Genomic DNA, 14,973 nt, shown 5'->3' with positions numbered 1-14,973 from the left:
CTGGTGTGTCAATTCTCTTTCTCTCTCTCTCTCACCCACACATAAAAAAAAGAAGAAGAAGAAGAAAAAGGAGAAGAAGAAGCGGCAGCTAGCTTTCTCCTGAGTCTCCTTCACTACGATGGTCTTGAACCCATAGCCTCCTGCCTCAGTTGCTCACATAGGTAGGATTATATAAATGCCACATTTATAATTTATTTTTTAATGTTTTATTTATTTTTTTGATAAATTTTTTTATTTGTTTATTTGAGAGCGACAGACACAGAGAGAAAGACAGATAGAGGGAGAGAGAGGGAATGGGCGCGCCAGGGCTTCCAGCCTCTGCAAACGAACTCCAGACGCGTGCGCCCCCTTGTGCATCTGGCTAACATGGGACCTGGGGAACCGAGCCTTGAACCGGGGTCCTTAGGCTTCACAGGCAAGCGCTTAACCACTAAGCCATCTCTCCAGCCCTAATGTTTTATTTTTTATTTACTTATTAGAAAGAGAGAGAGAAAATGGGTGTGCCAGGGCCTCCAGCCACTGCAAACAAACTCCAGACACATGTGCCACCTTGTGCATCTGGCTTACTTGGGATCTGGAGAACCAAACCTGGGTCCTTAGGCTTCGCAGACAAGTGTCTTAACCACTAAGCCATCTCCCCAGCCCTATCAATTTATTTTTATTTTTACTTCTTTGTGGAAGAAAGGAGGAAGAGATAGAGAGAGGGTAGGAGTGTCAGTTGGGGTGTCTTGCCCCTACAAATGAACTCCAGATGTATTGTGCATCTGGCCTTATGTGAGCACTAGGGAAGCAAACTCAGGTCCTCAGGGTTTGTAGAGAGCCACAGCCAGTAGAAGCCATTGGCATAGGCATAGCCACAGTTGAGCCAAAGAAATCAGAATGGGGCACAGCCAGTCTTAAATTCCTCCTCTTGGACTGTTTGTATGGGCCTGACCTTGTGCAGAAGACAGTATATGCAGGAAAATAGTCTGGAGCTGCCTCATTCCTGCATCGTCTGACCTTGTCACCTCCACTACCCATTCTCACACTTTTTCTATATTTGGCTTTTAAAAATTGCCAAAGCTTTTCTGAGTGTGTATAAAATAAACCAACACTGATCAGGCAATGCTACAGCGTCTCCATCAGAGCCTGCAGACCGGCTGAGACCAGCTTGCACTCTGTTCTTTGTGTCTGTCTTTCTGTCTAAAATCCTTGAGTCACCCCAACTGGTCCAAGCCATGCTGGTCTCAGCAACTGGTGCCCGAACGGCGACACAGAAATAGCATTTTGAAAGAGAGGAGCAGCAAGGCCCTACTAGCCCTTCAGACTTACGCTAATACATCGTCACCCTCCAACCTTCAGACGAGCTACTGAATGGACCCTGAGGCCAAGGGCATGCAGGACAGCTCCTAATGACACCCAATGGCTCTGTGGCACTAACCTTTGGCCCTGGATACCCCCAGGTTAGATTAGAAGTATACTCTGGAATTTTCTTGGGTACAAGGGTGACAAGTAAAAACTGTTAGAGCACCCAGCCAATTTGGCTGCATAAAAACACTGATAGGGGGCTGGAGAGATGGCTTAGTGGTTAAGCGCTTGCCTGTGAAGCCTGAAGACCCCGGTTCAAGGCTCAATTCCCACGTTAGCCAGATGAACAAGGGGGCACATGCATCTGGAGTTCGTTTGCAGTGGCTGGAGGCCCTGGCGCGCCCATTCTCTCTCTCTCTCTCTCTCTCTCTCTCTCCCTCTCTCTCTTTCTCTTTCTCTGTCAATATCAAATAAATAAAAATAAACAACAACAACAACAAAAAACACTGATGGGGGCTAGCAAGCTGGCTCATGCTTAAGGTGCTTGCCTGTGAAGCCGAAGAACTCATGTTTGAATATCCAGGTTCCACCTAAGCCAGACACACGTGCGCACAAGGGGCCACACACATCTGGAGTTTGTTTGCAGTGGCTGAAGGCCCTGACACACCCATTCTCTCGTGGGAAAAAAAAAAAACAAACAAACACTGATGATGTTTTTCACTAGTCAAATCATTTAGTTTCTATTTTTAGTCCATCTGTTGGCTTAGATACCTATAGCAGACAGCTTCAGGTTCGCTGAGATGAACTTCCAGTCCAGGCACAGTTATGGAGGAAGGGATTTATGGAAACTTACAGATCCAGGGGAAGTTTCATAATGGCACAAGAAGTTGGACTCCTCTTAAAGGACCAAGCAGAAAGAGAATGGGGAGGAGAAGCCTCAAGCCAAAAATCCAAAAGCCACATCACACACAAGTGCGCTTAGGAATTCCAGGCAGAACTCAGACACTTTGCACATCTTTAGATTGAAATTTCAAATCCCCTACCACACCTTAGGACTGGACCCCAAGATCTGCCCAGTGATACCCCCTCTAGCCAGGTGGGTGGAAATCCAAGAAACTTTAATAAGCTCCTGAATCTATTACAGGGCATCTATTCAAACTACCCCAATACCCACAAGGCTTTGGTGAGATAGTTGAGGAGAATCTCCCTTTTTAATTCTAAAGCTCAAATGATTAAAAATGGGGGGGGGGATTATACAAAGCCATATGGCTTTGGATATACTTACAACAGTATAGCATGGTACAAGTGCCATTATCAAGGTTAAATGTTATGTATATATATATTCCTGATAACTCTGCTAATGTCTCCTCTACTTTACAAAACTTGTAAAAACAGATTCAGATCATGTCAGACACTACTGTTCCAGTGAAGAGTTCTGGAATTGGATCTCAGGTTTCTCATGGTGGAAAAAGATTATATCTATTATAATCTTCATGGTTATTCTGTTGGTTTTTGAACTATGTATATTCAATTGCTATTTTACCTTCATCTCTGTTCATTTACAGATAATTCATACTCTGATGGTCATACAACAATCTAATTCCATCTTTACAGGCTACCTTGACCACCCATTAAAAGCTGCTCAATTAGCCGGGCGTGGTGGCACACGCCTTTAATCCCAGCACTTGGGAGGCAGAGGTAGGAGAATCACTGTGAATTCAAGGCCACCCTGAGACTCCGTAGTGAATTCCAGGTCAGCCTGGGCTCCAGTGAGACCCTACCTTGAAAAAAAAAAGAAAAAGTTGCTCAATTGCACTTCTAACAGGACTGCCCACCATGCCCACCTCACAATGTTAAATTTCCTGATCGCCAAGATGGGCTCCAATCTTATGTCACTAGTACTTACAATTCTTTTATACCAGCTCAAAAAAAAAAAATCTACATACATGACAATGGGATGTCTGACTGACTCAAGGATTTCTCTCTTGGGCCTTTAGGCAGCTCCCACTGTCCTGGGAGACACTAACTGCTCTACGACCCTATTCAGCTGGAAGTAGTTAAAGTCATCGACCTCTTTTCTCTGACAGCAGCTGGAGTGCCTTCTTAAGAGAGAGGGTAAATGAGGGGGATTTGTCAGGATTCAGCCCAAGAGAAGGAATGGAAGAGATATAATACCACCTGCCTGCTTCAACAAAACCAGAATTTGGAGTTTGATCCCATCTCATCCAATCAGCTCTTTTTCTCAGGACCATCTCAGCTTGAGGGTAACGCCCACCACAGTTAGATTATAAATAGATTCTTACCAGGTAAACAAGGCCTCTGGCTTTTCACCTTTCCTGAACTTCTAGGTCCCTGCTCTGCTAAAAGCCTCCCACATGGGGTCTCTATCCCTCCTGCCTTCCACGTGGCAGGAGCTCTCTCTACTTTTCTCCTCTTAATCTAATGAAGTCTCTTTAAACTTTACCCTCTGGCTTAAAGATTTAATTCCTCAAATTCGTAAGACTTGGATCTGGGGTACCCTAAATTTACCGGTTCATTGGCATTGACAAAGATTCTCAAAACTCCCTTAATAGCCGGGCATGATGGCACACACCTTTAATCCCAGCACTCAGGAGGCAAAGGGAGGAGGATCGCCATGAGTTCGAGGCCACCCTGAGACTATATAGTGAATTCCAGGTCAGCCTGGACTAGAATGAAACCCTACCTCAAAACAACAACAACAAAAAAGAAAAGGGCTGGAGAGATGGCTTAGAGGTTAAGGTGCTTGCCTGCAAAGCCAAAGGACTCAGGTTCAATTCTCCAGGACCCACATAAGCCAGATGCACATGGTGGTGCATGCTTCTGGAGTTCCTCTGCAGTGGCTAAAGGCCCTGGTGCACCCTTTCTCTCTCTCTCTCTCTCTCTCTTCCCTACCCTTTCTCTCAAATAAATAAATAAAAATAAGATATTTTTAAAACGAACAAAAACCCCAATTCCTATAACATTGGGACTTTTGCTATTTCTACTAGTAATGAATTGTTTTTTAGTCAGTTATAAATGGCTTTGAGGAACCACCACTGGATTAGCAATTGGTCCTCATTGCTTGCATCTAAATAATAAAGAAGGGGGAGATGCAGAGAGCCACAACCCGAAATCACTGACATAGGCAAGGCCGAGTCTTCCTCCAGATGAACCACAGAAGCCAGAGTGGGGCACAGCCCCTCCTTAATCCCTCTTCTCACAGTGTTGGCATGGGCCTGACCTTGCGTAGAAGACAGTACATCCAGGGAAATAGTCTGCAGGTGCCTCCTTCGTCCTACACCGTCTGACCTTGTTGCCCAGCACACACCCGTTCCCATGCTCTTTCTATATTTGATTTTTTAAAAATTTTTATTAGCGGGCTGGAGAGATGGCTTAGTGGTTAAGCGCTTGCCTGTGAAGCCTAAGGACCCCGGTTCGAGGCTCGATTCTCCAGGACCCACGTTAGCCAGATGCACAAGGGGGCACACGCGTCTGGAGTTTGTTTGCAGTGGCTGGAGGCCCTGGTGCGCCCATTCTCTCTCTCTCTCTCTCTCTCTCTCTCTCTCTCTCTCTCTCTCTCTCTCTCTGTCTTTCTATGTCTGTCGCTCTCAAATAAATAAATAAAAAATTAACAAAAAAAATTAAAAAAAAATTTTATTAGCATTTTCCATGATTATAAAAAAATATCACATGGTAATTCCCTCCCTTCCCCCCTCCCACTTTCCCCTTTGAAATTCCATTCTCCATCATATTACCTCCCCATCTCAATCATTGTACTTACATATATACAATATCTACCTATTCAGTACCCTCCCTATATTTGATTTTTAAAAAAGTTGTTGCCAAAGCTTTTCTGAGTGTGTCTAAAATAAACTAACACTGGCTAGGCAGTGCTACCATGTCTCCATCAGAGCCTGCAGACCACTTGATCCCAGCTTTCACTCAATTCTTCGTGTCTTTCTTTCTTTCCTTCTAATCCTCAAGTTGCCCCACGAGGTCAAAGTCGTGCTGGTCTCAGCACAGGCGCCTTAACCTCTGAGCCATCTCTCCATCTCCCACATCCAGAGTTTCACGTGGGTGCTGGGGATCTCAAGTTGCCACACTTGCATAGCACTTGCTTTTACCCACTGAGCCATTTTACCCATGCCATGCCCCATTTTGTTTCGTTTTTCCACATCCTGATTCCCTTCATAATCTTCTGTTTCTGTTCACTATCCTGAGACTGGAAGTAGTTATTTTGGGTTTTCGTCTAGAGTGCGTACTTCTTGTTTATACAAGAGTCCATTTGTCAGGAACCTACTGAACTTGGTTTGGAGCCTCAGTTCCTTCAGTGACATGCTGTGTGATCTGCAGCAAGCCACTGCGCTTGCCTCTGCTTGCGTCCCCACGCGTGCAACAGAGCAGGAAGGCTCACCCTCCTCCCAGGAGAGCACTGCAGACTTCAGTGTCCTCTCTCTCTCTCTCTCTCTCTCTCTCTCTGTGTGTGTGTGTGTGTGTGTGTGTGTGTGTTTTCATCTGTGTGAATACAGTACACACCTGTCATGGCACATATGCTGAGGTCAGAGGGCAGCTTCAAATGTCGGTCTCCATCTTCCACCCTCTTTGGGGCAGGGTCTCTTGTTCACTGCTGTTTGCCAGGCTATCTGGCCCATAAGCTTCTAGAGAACTCTCCTGCCTTTGCCTCCCTTCTCACTGTGGGGTTACAGATGCTCACACCACGGTATCCAGCTCTGTGTGGGCTCTGGGCACGCTCTTTCCACTGAGCCATCTCCCCAGTTCTAGTGTGCTTTAGATAGAAAGATAGATAGAGGGCTGGAGAGATGGCTTAGCGGTTAAGCGCTTGCCTGTGAAGCCTAATGACCCTGGTTCGAGGCTCGGTTCCCCAGGTCCCACGTTAGCCAGATGCACAAGGGGGCGCACACATCTGGAGTTCGTTTGCAGAGGCTGGAAGCCCTGGCGTGCCCATTCTCTCTCTCTCCCTCTATCTGTCTTTCTCTCTGTGTCTGTCGCTCTCAAATAAATAAATAAATAAAATTAAAAAAAAAAAAGAAAGATAGATAGATAGATCCTTAGGCTTTGCAGGCAAGCGCCTTAGCCGCTGAGCCATCTCTCCAGTCCATAGTGTGCTTTTTTATTTATTTTTTTAATTTTTAATATTTATTTATTTATTTGAGTGAAAGAGGCACATAGGGAGAGAGAGAGAGAGAGAGAATGGGCATGCCAGGGCATTCAGCCACTGCAAACGAACTCCAGACACATGTGCTACCTTGTGCATTTGGCTTATGTGGGTCTTAGGGAATCAAACCCAGGTCCTTTGGCTTTTCAGGCAAATGCCTTAACTGCTATGCCATATCCTCAGCCCCCCCATCCATTTTATTAAATTTTTATTTATTTATTTGGAATAGAGAGATAAAGAGAAAGAGCCCAATTGAGAGAGAGAGAATGGGGTGCCATGGCCTTCAGTCCATAGTGTGCTTTTCTGATGCAATCCAGTCGGTCCATCTGTCCATCCTTCACAAGCTTGCGAGAGCTGCACCATGGGCAAAGTCCCCAGCGTTAGGAGTAGACTTGCATTCCTGTATCTCTTTCTCTCTCCCTCCCTCTGTTCTTGATAAGATGTGTACCATCTTCACAGAGTGGGTCAGGAAATGAAATTCAAAGCTGCCCACAGACAGCTCGAATCCGTACGTCCTCCGCAGCTGATGGCTGTCTCACGGCCATCCAGCAGTGGGCAGAACTTGCCTCTGCTTACTTTGCTCCCCTCTGAACCTGTGGTAACTTGCCCGTCTCTCAGCTTCCCAGTTCAAGAGCAAGGACATCCCGAGGCAGAGCTGAGCTGATGTAGAGGACTCCACCATTCCCTGTGTCCACTCGAGCAGCTCTGTCTACCCAACTGGTATATATTATTTTTAATTTTACTACTGTCATTTAACAACCACAATTCACCTCTGTCTAGAGGGTCCAGGCCTTGCACAGAGTAGTAGAATCACAGCTGCACTTGGGACCCTCATACTCTGCTCATCCCAGCAGTCCATCAAGGGACGCTGATGAGGAAAGAGCAAGTGGCCAGATTGAAGCAACCCAGAGCATCATGCAATCACCACCAAGAAGGAGCTGGAAGATTTCTCAGAAGAGTTTTGACCTGGTTTGGGCTTAGGGTGACATACATTTTTCCAGGGGGCGTAAGCAAGTGTTTATCAGCCTCAGGAAAACAGCAGGAACGAGCACCTGGCTGCACCCAGGTCGTACACAGTGTTCAGTAGCAGCCATCATTTCAGCGCTCCTGACCCCTCTCTGTGTTCCTGATGTTTTATGCTCTACAAAAGTATGTGGAGATGGAGAGATGGCTTAGTGGTTAAGGTGTTTGCCTGTAAAGCCAAAGGACCTCGGTTCAAATCCCCAGGACCCATGTAGGCTGGATGCATGTAGGTGGCATGTGTGTCTAGAGTTCGTTTGCAGTGGCTAGAGGCCCTGGTGTGCCCATTCTCATTCTCTCTCTCTTTCTCTTTCTCTCTCAAAAATAGGGGGAAAAAAGTATGTGCTGGACTGCAGAGATGGCTTAGCAGTTCAAGTATGTGCTGGCCTGGGAAGATTCTCAGCAGTTAGAGGTACTTGCTTGCAAGCCTGCCAGCCTGAGTTCAGCTTCCTAGTACCTCTGTAAGCTGGATGCAAAGTAGCTGCAAGCATCTTTGATCTTAATGTGCCTGAGGCAATGTGAGGTGGAGCCAGAAGAGTCCTGAAGCCTGAGGACCAGCTACACTGGGGCACAAGAAGCAAAGCAGCCAAAACAAAAACATAGGAGGGGCTGGAGATATGGCTTAGAGGCTAAAGCACTTGCCTGCAAAGACTGAGGACCCAGATTCAATTCCCCAGTACCCATGTAAACCAGATGCACAAGGTGGTGCATGTGTCTGGAGTTCTTTTGCAGTAGCTAGAGGCCCTGGCATGCCCATTCTCTCTCTCTCAAATAAATACATAAAAATATATTGTTTTTTAAAAACATAAGACACCCTTTCTCAAGCAGGTGGTAGGAAAAAACAAACACTCTGAGGTGGTCCTTAGAACTCCACATGTGTGTCGTGGCTTTCACATGCCCATACACAACACACACACGCACACATCCATATGTACATTCAGATACATACACATAATTTTTAAAGGAATGTGCTGAAATTATCAGAGTTTGTGAGAAAGCAGGATTAAGAAAGAGCTCTCGGAACCTGTGTAACTTTATAACAAGAACACGTGACTTTGATAAAAAGCCCTGCCCATCCACTGCATTTATACCAGACATTACATCTAGTTACCTCAGGTCTTGTGGTGGTTTGAGTCAGATGACCCCACAAACTAATATGTCTTAAATGTTTGATCCCCAGCTGATGGCAATTGGAGAGGTGGAGCTTTATTATAGGAGGCATGTTGTTGGGGGTGGGTTTGGGGTGTTATAGCCAGCTCCCCCTTGCTAGAACTCAGTTCACTGTCTTGCTGATGTTTTATACCTGCTGTGGCAGAGGTGATGTCCAACCTCACTCAGGCAATGCTTTTTCCTGACATCATGAAGCTTCCCCTGGAAACTTTAAGTCAAAATAAAACTTTCCTCCTATCAGCTGCTTTTGGTAGGGTACTTTATCCTAGCAATGAGAAGGTAATTACAACAGAAAATTTATACCAGGAGTGGGGTTGTTGCTGCTATAAATAAGCTCTTTTGGAACTGAGTTACAGGAAGAAAATGGAGAGACTGCAAATCTTGGACTAGAATATGCTCTGCAATGCTATAAGCAGAGTTTGAGGGATTATTCTGGTCAGAGTTGAAAGACCTAAATGCAGAAAGAACTGTGGACTGTGAAGTTTGACTTATCAGAGGAAGAGAGCTTTGTCCAGACTGGACTTGAGGGAGTTCGTTGTGAGAGGCTTGTTGAATTCTTCCCATGTTCTGAGAACTTAAGCAAGAAGTTGAATTTAGAAGAAATAGACTGGTGTGAGAGTCAAAAATGGCACAGAGAGAAGTAGAAATCAGTCAGGAGACAGCAGCCTGCTTCAGCTGCAAATGTTTAAGAGATTTTAGTTATTGATATTTGGCCAGCTGCTCAGCACTGGGACAGTAGGAAGACTGCTAACTCTTTTGAAAGCAGGGGGCCAGAACACTGTATGAATTTTCCTGCTCTTCAAGTCAACTTTATTCCCACCTGGATCAACAATTTAGCAGTGAAGCCCCCCTGGGGTCATTGTATTTGCAACATGGTTTGTTTTTTGGAATTGGCCACTGGATAACACGAGGCAGGTTGTTAGAGTCCCTGCATGGAGCCCAGTGGAGCCATGAGGACAAACTGTGGACTGCAGTGGAGACCTCAGGATTTTTGGAGATGTCAGAACTATAGAACAACTGCCAAGGAGAGCTCCTGCCTCTAGATGGAGTTTCTTCCAGGCTGGAGGGGCAGAATTGTCACCCTAGAGACTTTGTCACTGGCTACAGATGTCAGACTTGGAGCTACAGGATTTGATGTTTGCCCTGTTTGTTTTAGGTCTTGCATTAGTTCAGTCTTTCCTTGCAATGTCAGCTTTTGCAGTATGAATGTTTACTCTGTGCCATTGTGTGTTTTTTGTTTTAAGGGCTCATTGTTAAGAGACCTTGGACTAAGGGGATATTTGAACAGCACTGGGATTGGTAAAAACTATGAGGACTTTTAAAGTTGGGTTGAATGCATTTCACATCAAGATGACTGTGAGTTTATGGGGATCAGGAGAAAAATGTGGTGGTTTGCATCAGGTGTCCCCCATAAACTCGTGTGTTCTGAGTGCTTGGTCCCAGCTGGTAGCAATTTGGGAGGTAGAGCCTTGTTGGAGGAGGTGTGTTTTGTGGGAAGGTTTTGGAGTATTGTAGCCAGCTCCCCCTTGCCAGAGTTCATCTCACTCTCTTGCTGCTGTTTCCCACCTGCTATGGCAGAGGCCATGTTCAGCCTTTGCTCATGCTATGCTTTCCCCTGCCATCATGATGCTTTCCCTTGAGACTGAAAGCCAAAATAAAAATTTTCCATGCTGGAGGGATGGATTAGTGGTTAAAGCATTTGCCTGCAAAGCCAAAGGACCCAGGTTCGATTCCCCAGGACCCATGTTAGCCAGATGCACAAGGGGGCACATGCATCTGGAGTTCATTTGCAGTGGCTAGAGGCCCTGGAGTGTCTATTCTGTCTCTCTCGCCCCCCTCTTTCTCTGTCAAATAAATAAATAAAAATATTTAAAAGATTTTTCCTCCCATCAGTTGCTTTTGGTTGGGAGCTTTGTCCCAGTAATGTGAAGGTAGCTACCACCAGCCCCAAGCCCTGATTCTTTCCTCAATGTATATGCCCTGAAGAGTGCTTTAATAGAGATTAAAGTCAAATCCAGTATACAGGCAACCCACCATTTGAATCCAGGGGGAGTGTCCACATCTTCTGTGTGACCAGCTTCACTGTGGGATTAACATGGAAATTTCAGAGGTTCTGGGACCTGCTAAACTGGCCATGATGTATGTATAGGGGACAGCTGGAAACTATGCAGAACTGTGGGGTGATGGGAGGAAAAGGTTTGCAGATTGCCAGTTTTTGCTAAGTCTTCTTGTATCCATAGAAGATATATTCCAAGACCCCCAGTGGATGCCTGGAACTGGAGAGTATACCAAAACTCTATGTACCATATATACCATATATACCCTTATAAAGCAAGACTATTCAGTTTTTCTCCTAAAGGAAGCACTTGACAGCTTCTCTTTGAGATGTTTGAACATCCACCATCACTATTGTTATGCTTTGAATCAATTCTTAAATAAAATAACGTGACTATACAGAAGCACTGTGTTACTACCATAGCTGTCCTGATAACTGAGATGGCTAATAAGTGACTTAATGGCACACGGAAGAAATGACAGTCTCATAGACTGTGGGGTGGGCTGTCACTAGAGTGCTTGCCATGTAAGCATGCAGACTTGGACTTGCATTCCTAGCACCCCCATAAAAGTTGGGCATAGCAGCACACATCTATGATTTCAGCATTGGGAATGCACAGACAGGGGATCCCTGGGGCTTGCTGACTAGCTAGTCTAGTGGAATCAAGTAAACTCCAGTTTCAGTGAGAGATCCTGTCTCAGAAAACAATGTGGAGGGCTGGAGAGGTGGCTCAGCAGATAAAAGCAGCCTGGGTTCAATTCTCTAGTACCCATATAAAGCCAGATGCACAAAATGGCACATGCATCTGTAGTTTGTTTGCAGTGGAAGGAGGCCCTGGCATACCCATTCTTGTTTATCTCTCTCTCTCTTTCTTTTGTTGTTGTTTTTGTTTTTGTTTTTCAAGGTAGGGCCTTGTAGCCCAGACTGTCCTGGAATTCATTCAGTTGTCTCAGGGTAGCCTTGAACTAATGGCAATCCTACTACCTCTGCCTCCCAAGTGCTGGGATTAAAGGCCTGTGCCACCACACCTAGCTTCTTTCTTTCTTTTTATTTGAGAGAGAGAGAGACAGAAAGAAGCAGAGAGAGAATGGACGTGCCAGGGCCTTCAGCCACTGCAAATGAACTCCAGATGCATTTTTAAATGAGTCACTTTTTCATGAGATGGCAAAAAAATTCATTATACTACTCAAAATAACTCATAATTGAAGAGTGTAAATTGTTTATTTCTGGAATTTTTCATGTAATTCATGTAATTTTTCAGTAACTGAAATCTTTGAAAAGTAAAACTGAAGAAAAGGAGACGACAGTATTCAGGAGGCCAAGTGTATGAAAACTCACTCCAGATCTGCTTCAAAACTTTAATGCAGGGGCTGGGAAGATGGCTCAGCAGTTAAAAGTTCTTGCTTGCAGATCCTGCCAACCCAGGTTCAAGTCCAAGCCACCCACATAAACCAGACACAAAAAGTGGCACAAGTATCTGATGTTCATTTGCAGTCACAACAGACCCTAGTGTGACATGTGTGTACACACACAAAATTAGTACATATTTTAGAGCTAGGCATGGTAGCACACGCCTTTAATCCCAGCGCTTGGGAGGTTGAGGTAGGAGGATCCCAACTCCAGATGCATAAAACTTTAACATGCTGGAAAACTTGAGTTATACTGACCTTCTTTTGTTTGTTTGTTTGTTTTGTTTTCCAAAATAGGGTCTCACTCTAGCCCAGGCTGACCTGAAATTTACTATGTAGTCTCAGGGTGGCCTCAAACTCAGTTGATCCTCCTACCTCTGGGATTAAAGGCGTGCGTCACCACGCCCGGCTTCTGAGATTCCTTTATTAGCAGTATCAGGATAAAAGCAAAACAAGATGAAACAGCCATGTGTGCTGTATTTCTGGAGCACCTGTTATCTTCCAGGTAAAGGCTATAAACTGGGGTACAGCAGGGCTGGGAAGGCCAGTGAGCCCAGGTTGAAGAATGAGCAAGGGCCACAGTGAGCACAGGGCAGGATTTGGAGGAGATTGCAGAGGTCTCCTGCAGGGCTGTGGGATAAAGCTGGACGTGGTCCATTTCTGAGCGAGCAGCCTGGGTGGCTCTGGAGTGAGGGCGGAGCCTGGCTGGCCAGCTCTTTCCGTGTGCTTTCAGTTAGTTTCCCTTTCAGCCGGATTGGATACAGGAGGGTGTGTCTGGCTATAAATCAACAGAACGAGTGCTGAAGTTGTCAGACCTCATTGGTCAGCGATCACAGGGGACAGGTGGGACCCCCGGCTTCCTTCCCCATCTGGCCTCAAAATCCCACTTAAAGGAAATAATTATTGATCTAATCTGGTGAATGCAGGCTCCGAGGCGCAGGAAGTTTAGGTAGAAGAGCCTGGATTCCAACCTAGGCTATGTGACAAGGTCCTGAAGGGCAGAGGGCGGGGCCTCTCGTGACTGGCAGATCTGCCCAGACAAAGGAAGGCTTGTTCCGGACACAAGGAAGCTGGGGGTTAGGTCCATGGCAAATGGAGAACAAAGGAGACGATTCCTCTCCTGGCACCTCCTGCGGCAGGTGGGGACCAACAGAGACTGCTCATTAAGAACAAAAGGCGTCTCTCCCTTGATGGTCGCAGTACATGTGTGAGCAACTTGTGTGTGTGTGTGTGGGGGGGGGTTGTCCCCTGAGAAGGATTCTGAATATAAGGTTTTTGTTTGATTGTTTGTTTTAGTTTTTTGTTGTTGTTCTTTGAGGTAGAGTCTCACTTTAGCTCAGGCTGACCTGGAATTCACTATGTAGTCTCAGGGTGGCCTCGAACTCACAGTGATCCTCCTACCTCAGCCTCCCCAGTGCTGGATTAAAGGTATGCAACACCGTGCTGAGCCTTGTTCTTTGTTTTCTTTTTTTTTCAAGGAAGGGTCTTACTCTGTCCCAGGCTGGCCTGGAAGTCACTATGTAGTCTCAGGGTGGCCTCAAACTCACATTGATCCTCCTAACCTCTGCCTCCTGAGTGCTGGGATTAAAGGTGTGCACCACCACACCTGGCTGTCAAGTGACACTTAATCTTGTCTACCTGCCTTATTTAATGGCCGAGCATGGGGGTGCATGCCTTTAATCCCAGCACTCGGGAGGTAGAGGTAGGAGAATCATGTGAGTTTGAGGCCAGCCTAAGACCACATAGAGAATTTCAACCTGAGCTACAGTGAAACCCTACCTTGAGAAAAAAATCTATGTCTTTATGAGAGAGAAAGAGGGAGGCAGAAAGAGCAATGGATGCACCGGGGCCTCTAGGCACTGCAAACGGACTCCAGACACATGCGCCATCTTGTGCATCTGGTTTACATGGGTCCTGGGGAAATTGAGCCTGCGTCCTTTGGCTTTGCAGGCAAGCGCCTTAACCATCCCTCCAGGGCCCCCACCCTAAGATAAGATTTGATATTTGGAAATGCTCTCGGTTTATGGGTATTCCTTCTTGCAGATCCTTCACTTGCCATTCCAACGCTAAGGGGCAGATCTCAAGCAAGGGGTGTGCAGCGGCTGGAGGAGGCAGGTGCTAGTCCAGAGTCAAAACAAAGCTTCCCGTGATGTTGGAGCTACTCCTGGGAGGTCAAAGGCTGGTCTAGGGATGGAGACTGGGGTGGAAAGTGGTCCAAGGGTGTTCCAGGCAGCAGACTACATCAGTGAAGGTCTGTGGCTGCTGTGGGGAGCGCAAGGGGAGTCTTCTGAACGCCGGGCCCCCCATTCGCAGGCTGTGCAGAACCTGAGATGAATTCTCTAGCCCCAGCTGCAGTAAGAGATCTGGGGCAGTGGGGAGCCTTGCTCGCTACCAGCAGCAGCTTCGGCAAGGACAGGAGGTGGCGCTGTTGGCACAGACCTGCACCCTCGCAGCCCCTGGGGACCTGGAGGCCCGCGCCCGCGGAAAGGCTGCTTCTGACGTCAGCGGTAACGGGAGATGCACAAAGCCTGAGCCGGGAGGGGCCCCTGGCGAGCCCCAGGAAGAGGGGAGGGAGAGGCTCTAAATTGAAAACACCAGAAACACTACGGCGGGGCTGCGGGGGGGGGGGGGGGTGGGAGGGGGGGAGGAGCGGCGGCTCCTCAAACCATTAAAAGAATTGAATAGGTTCTGAAATCCAACCGAGAGGGTGGGAGAGGTTGCACCAGACAGAGAAATACAGATGTGTGACTGTTCTGCCTAGAAGCTGAAGAGCCAGGGAAACCCACTTGCCATGCAACTTCTCCTGCGTCGACAGCCGCGGCGCCCCAGTTCCAGGAGGCTTAGCTGGTTTGCAC

The 14,973-nt window shown here is 46.6% G+C and overlaps 1 long non-coding RNA gene across 1 annotated transcript; it reads left to right on the top strand.

Moving 5' to 3' along the window:
- Positions 1 to 13,212: 13,212 nt before the first annotated feature.
- Positions 13,213 to 14,973, top strand: LOC123461714. Its single transcript, XR_006637810.1, has 3 exons — positions 13,213 to 13,257; positions 14,162 to 14,625; positions 14,880 to 14,973. It is a non-coding gene; the product is annotated as an uncharacterized LOC123461714 (long non-coding RNA).

The sequence above is a fragment of the Jaculus jaculus genome, chromosome 6, assembly GCF_020740685.1.
Source record: "Jaculus jaculus isolate mJacJac1 chromosome 6, mJacJac1.mat.Y.cur, whole genome shotgun sequence".
In the NCBI taxonomy this organism is placed as follows: Eukaryota; Metazoa; Chordata; class Mammalia; order Rodentia; family Dipodidae; genus Jaculus; species Jaculus jaculus.
This window is presented reverse-complemented; position numbering and strand designations above follow the sequence as displayed.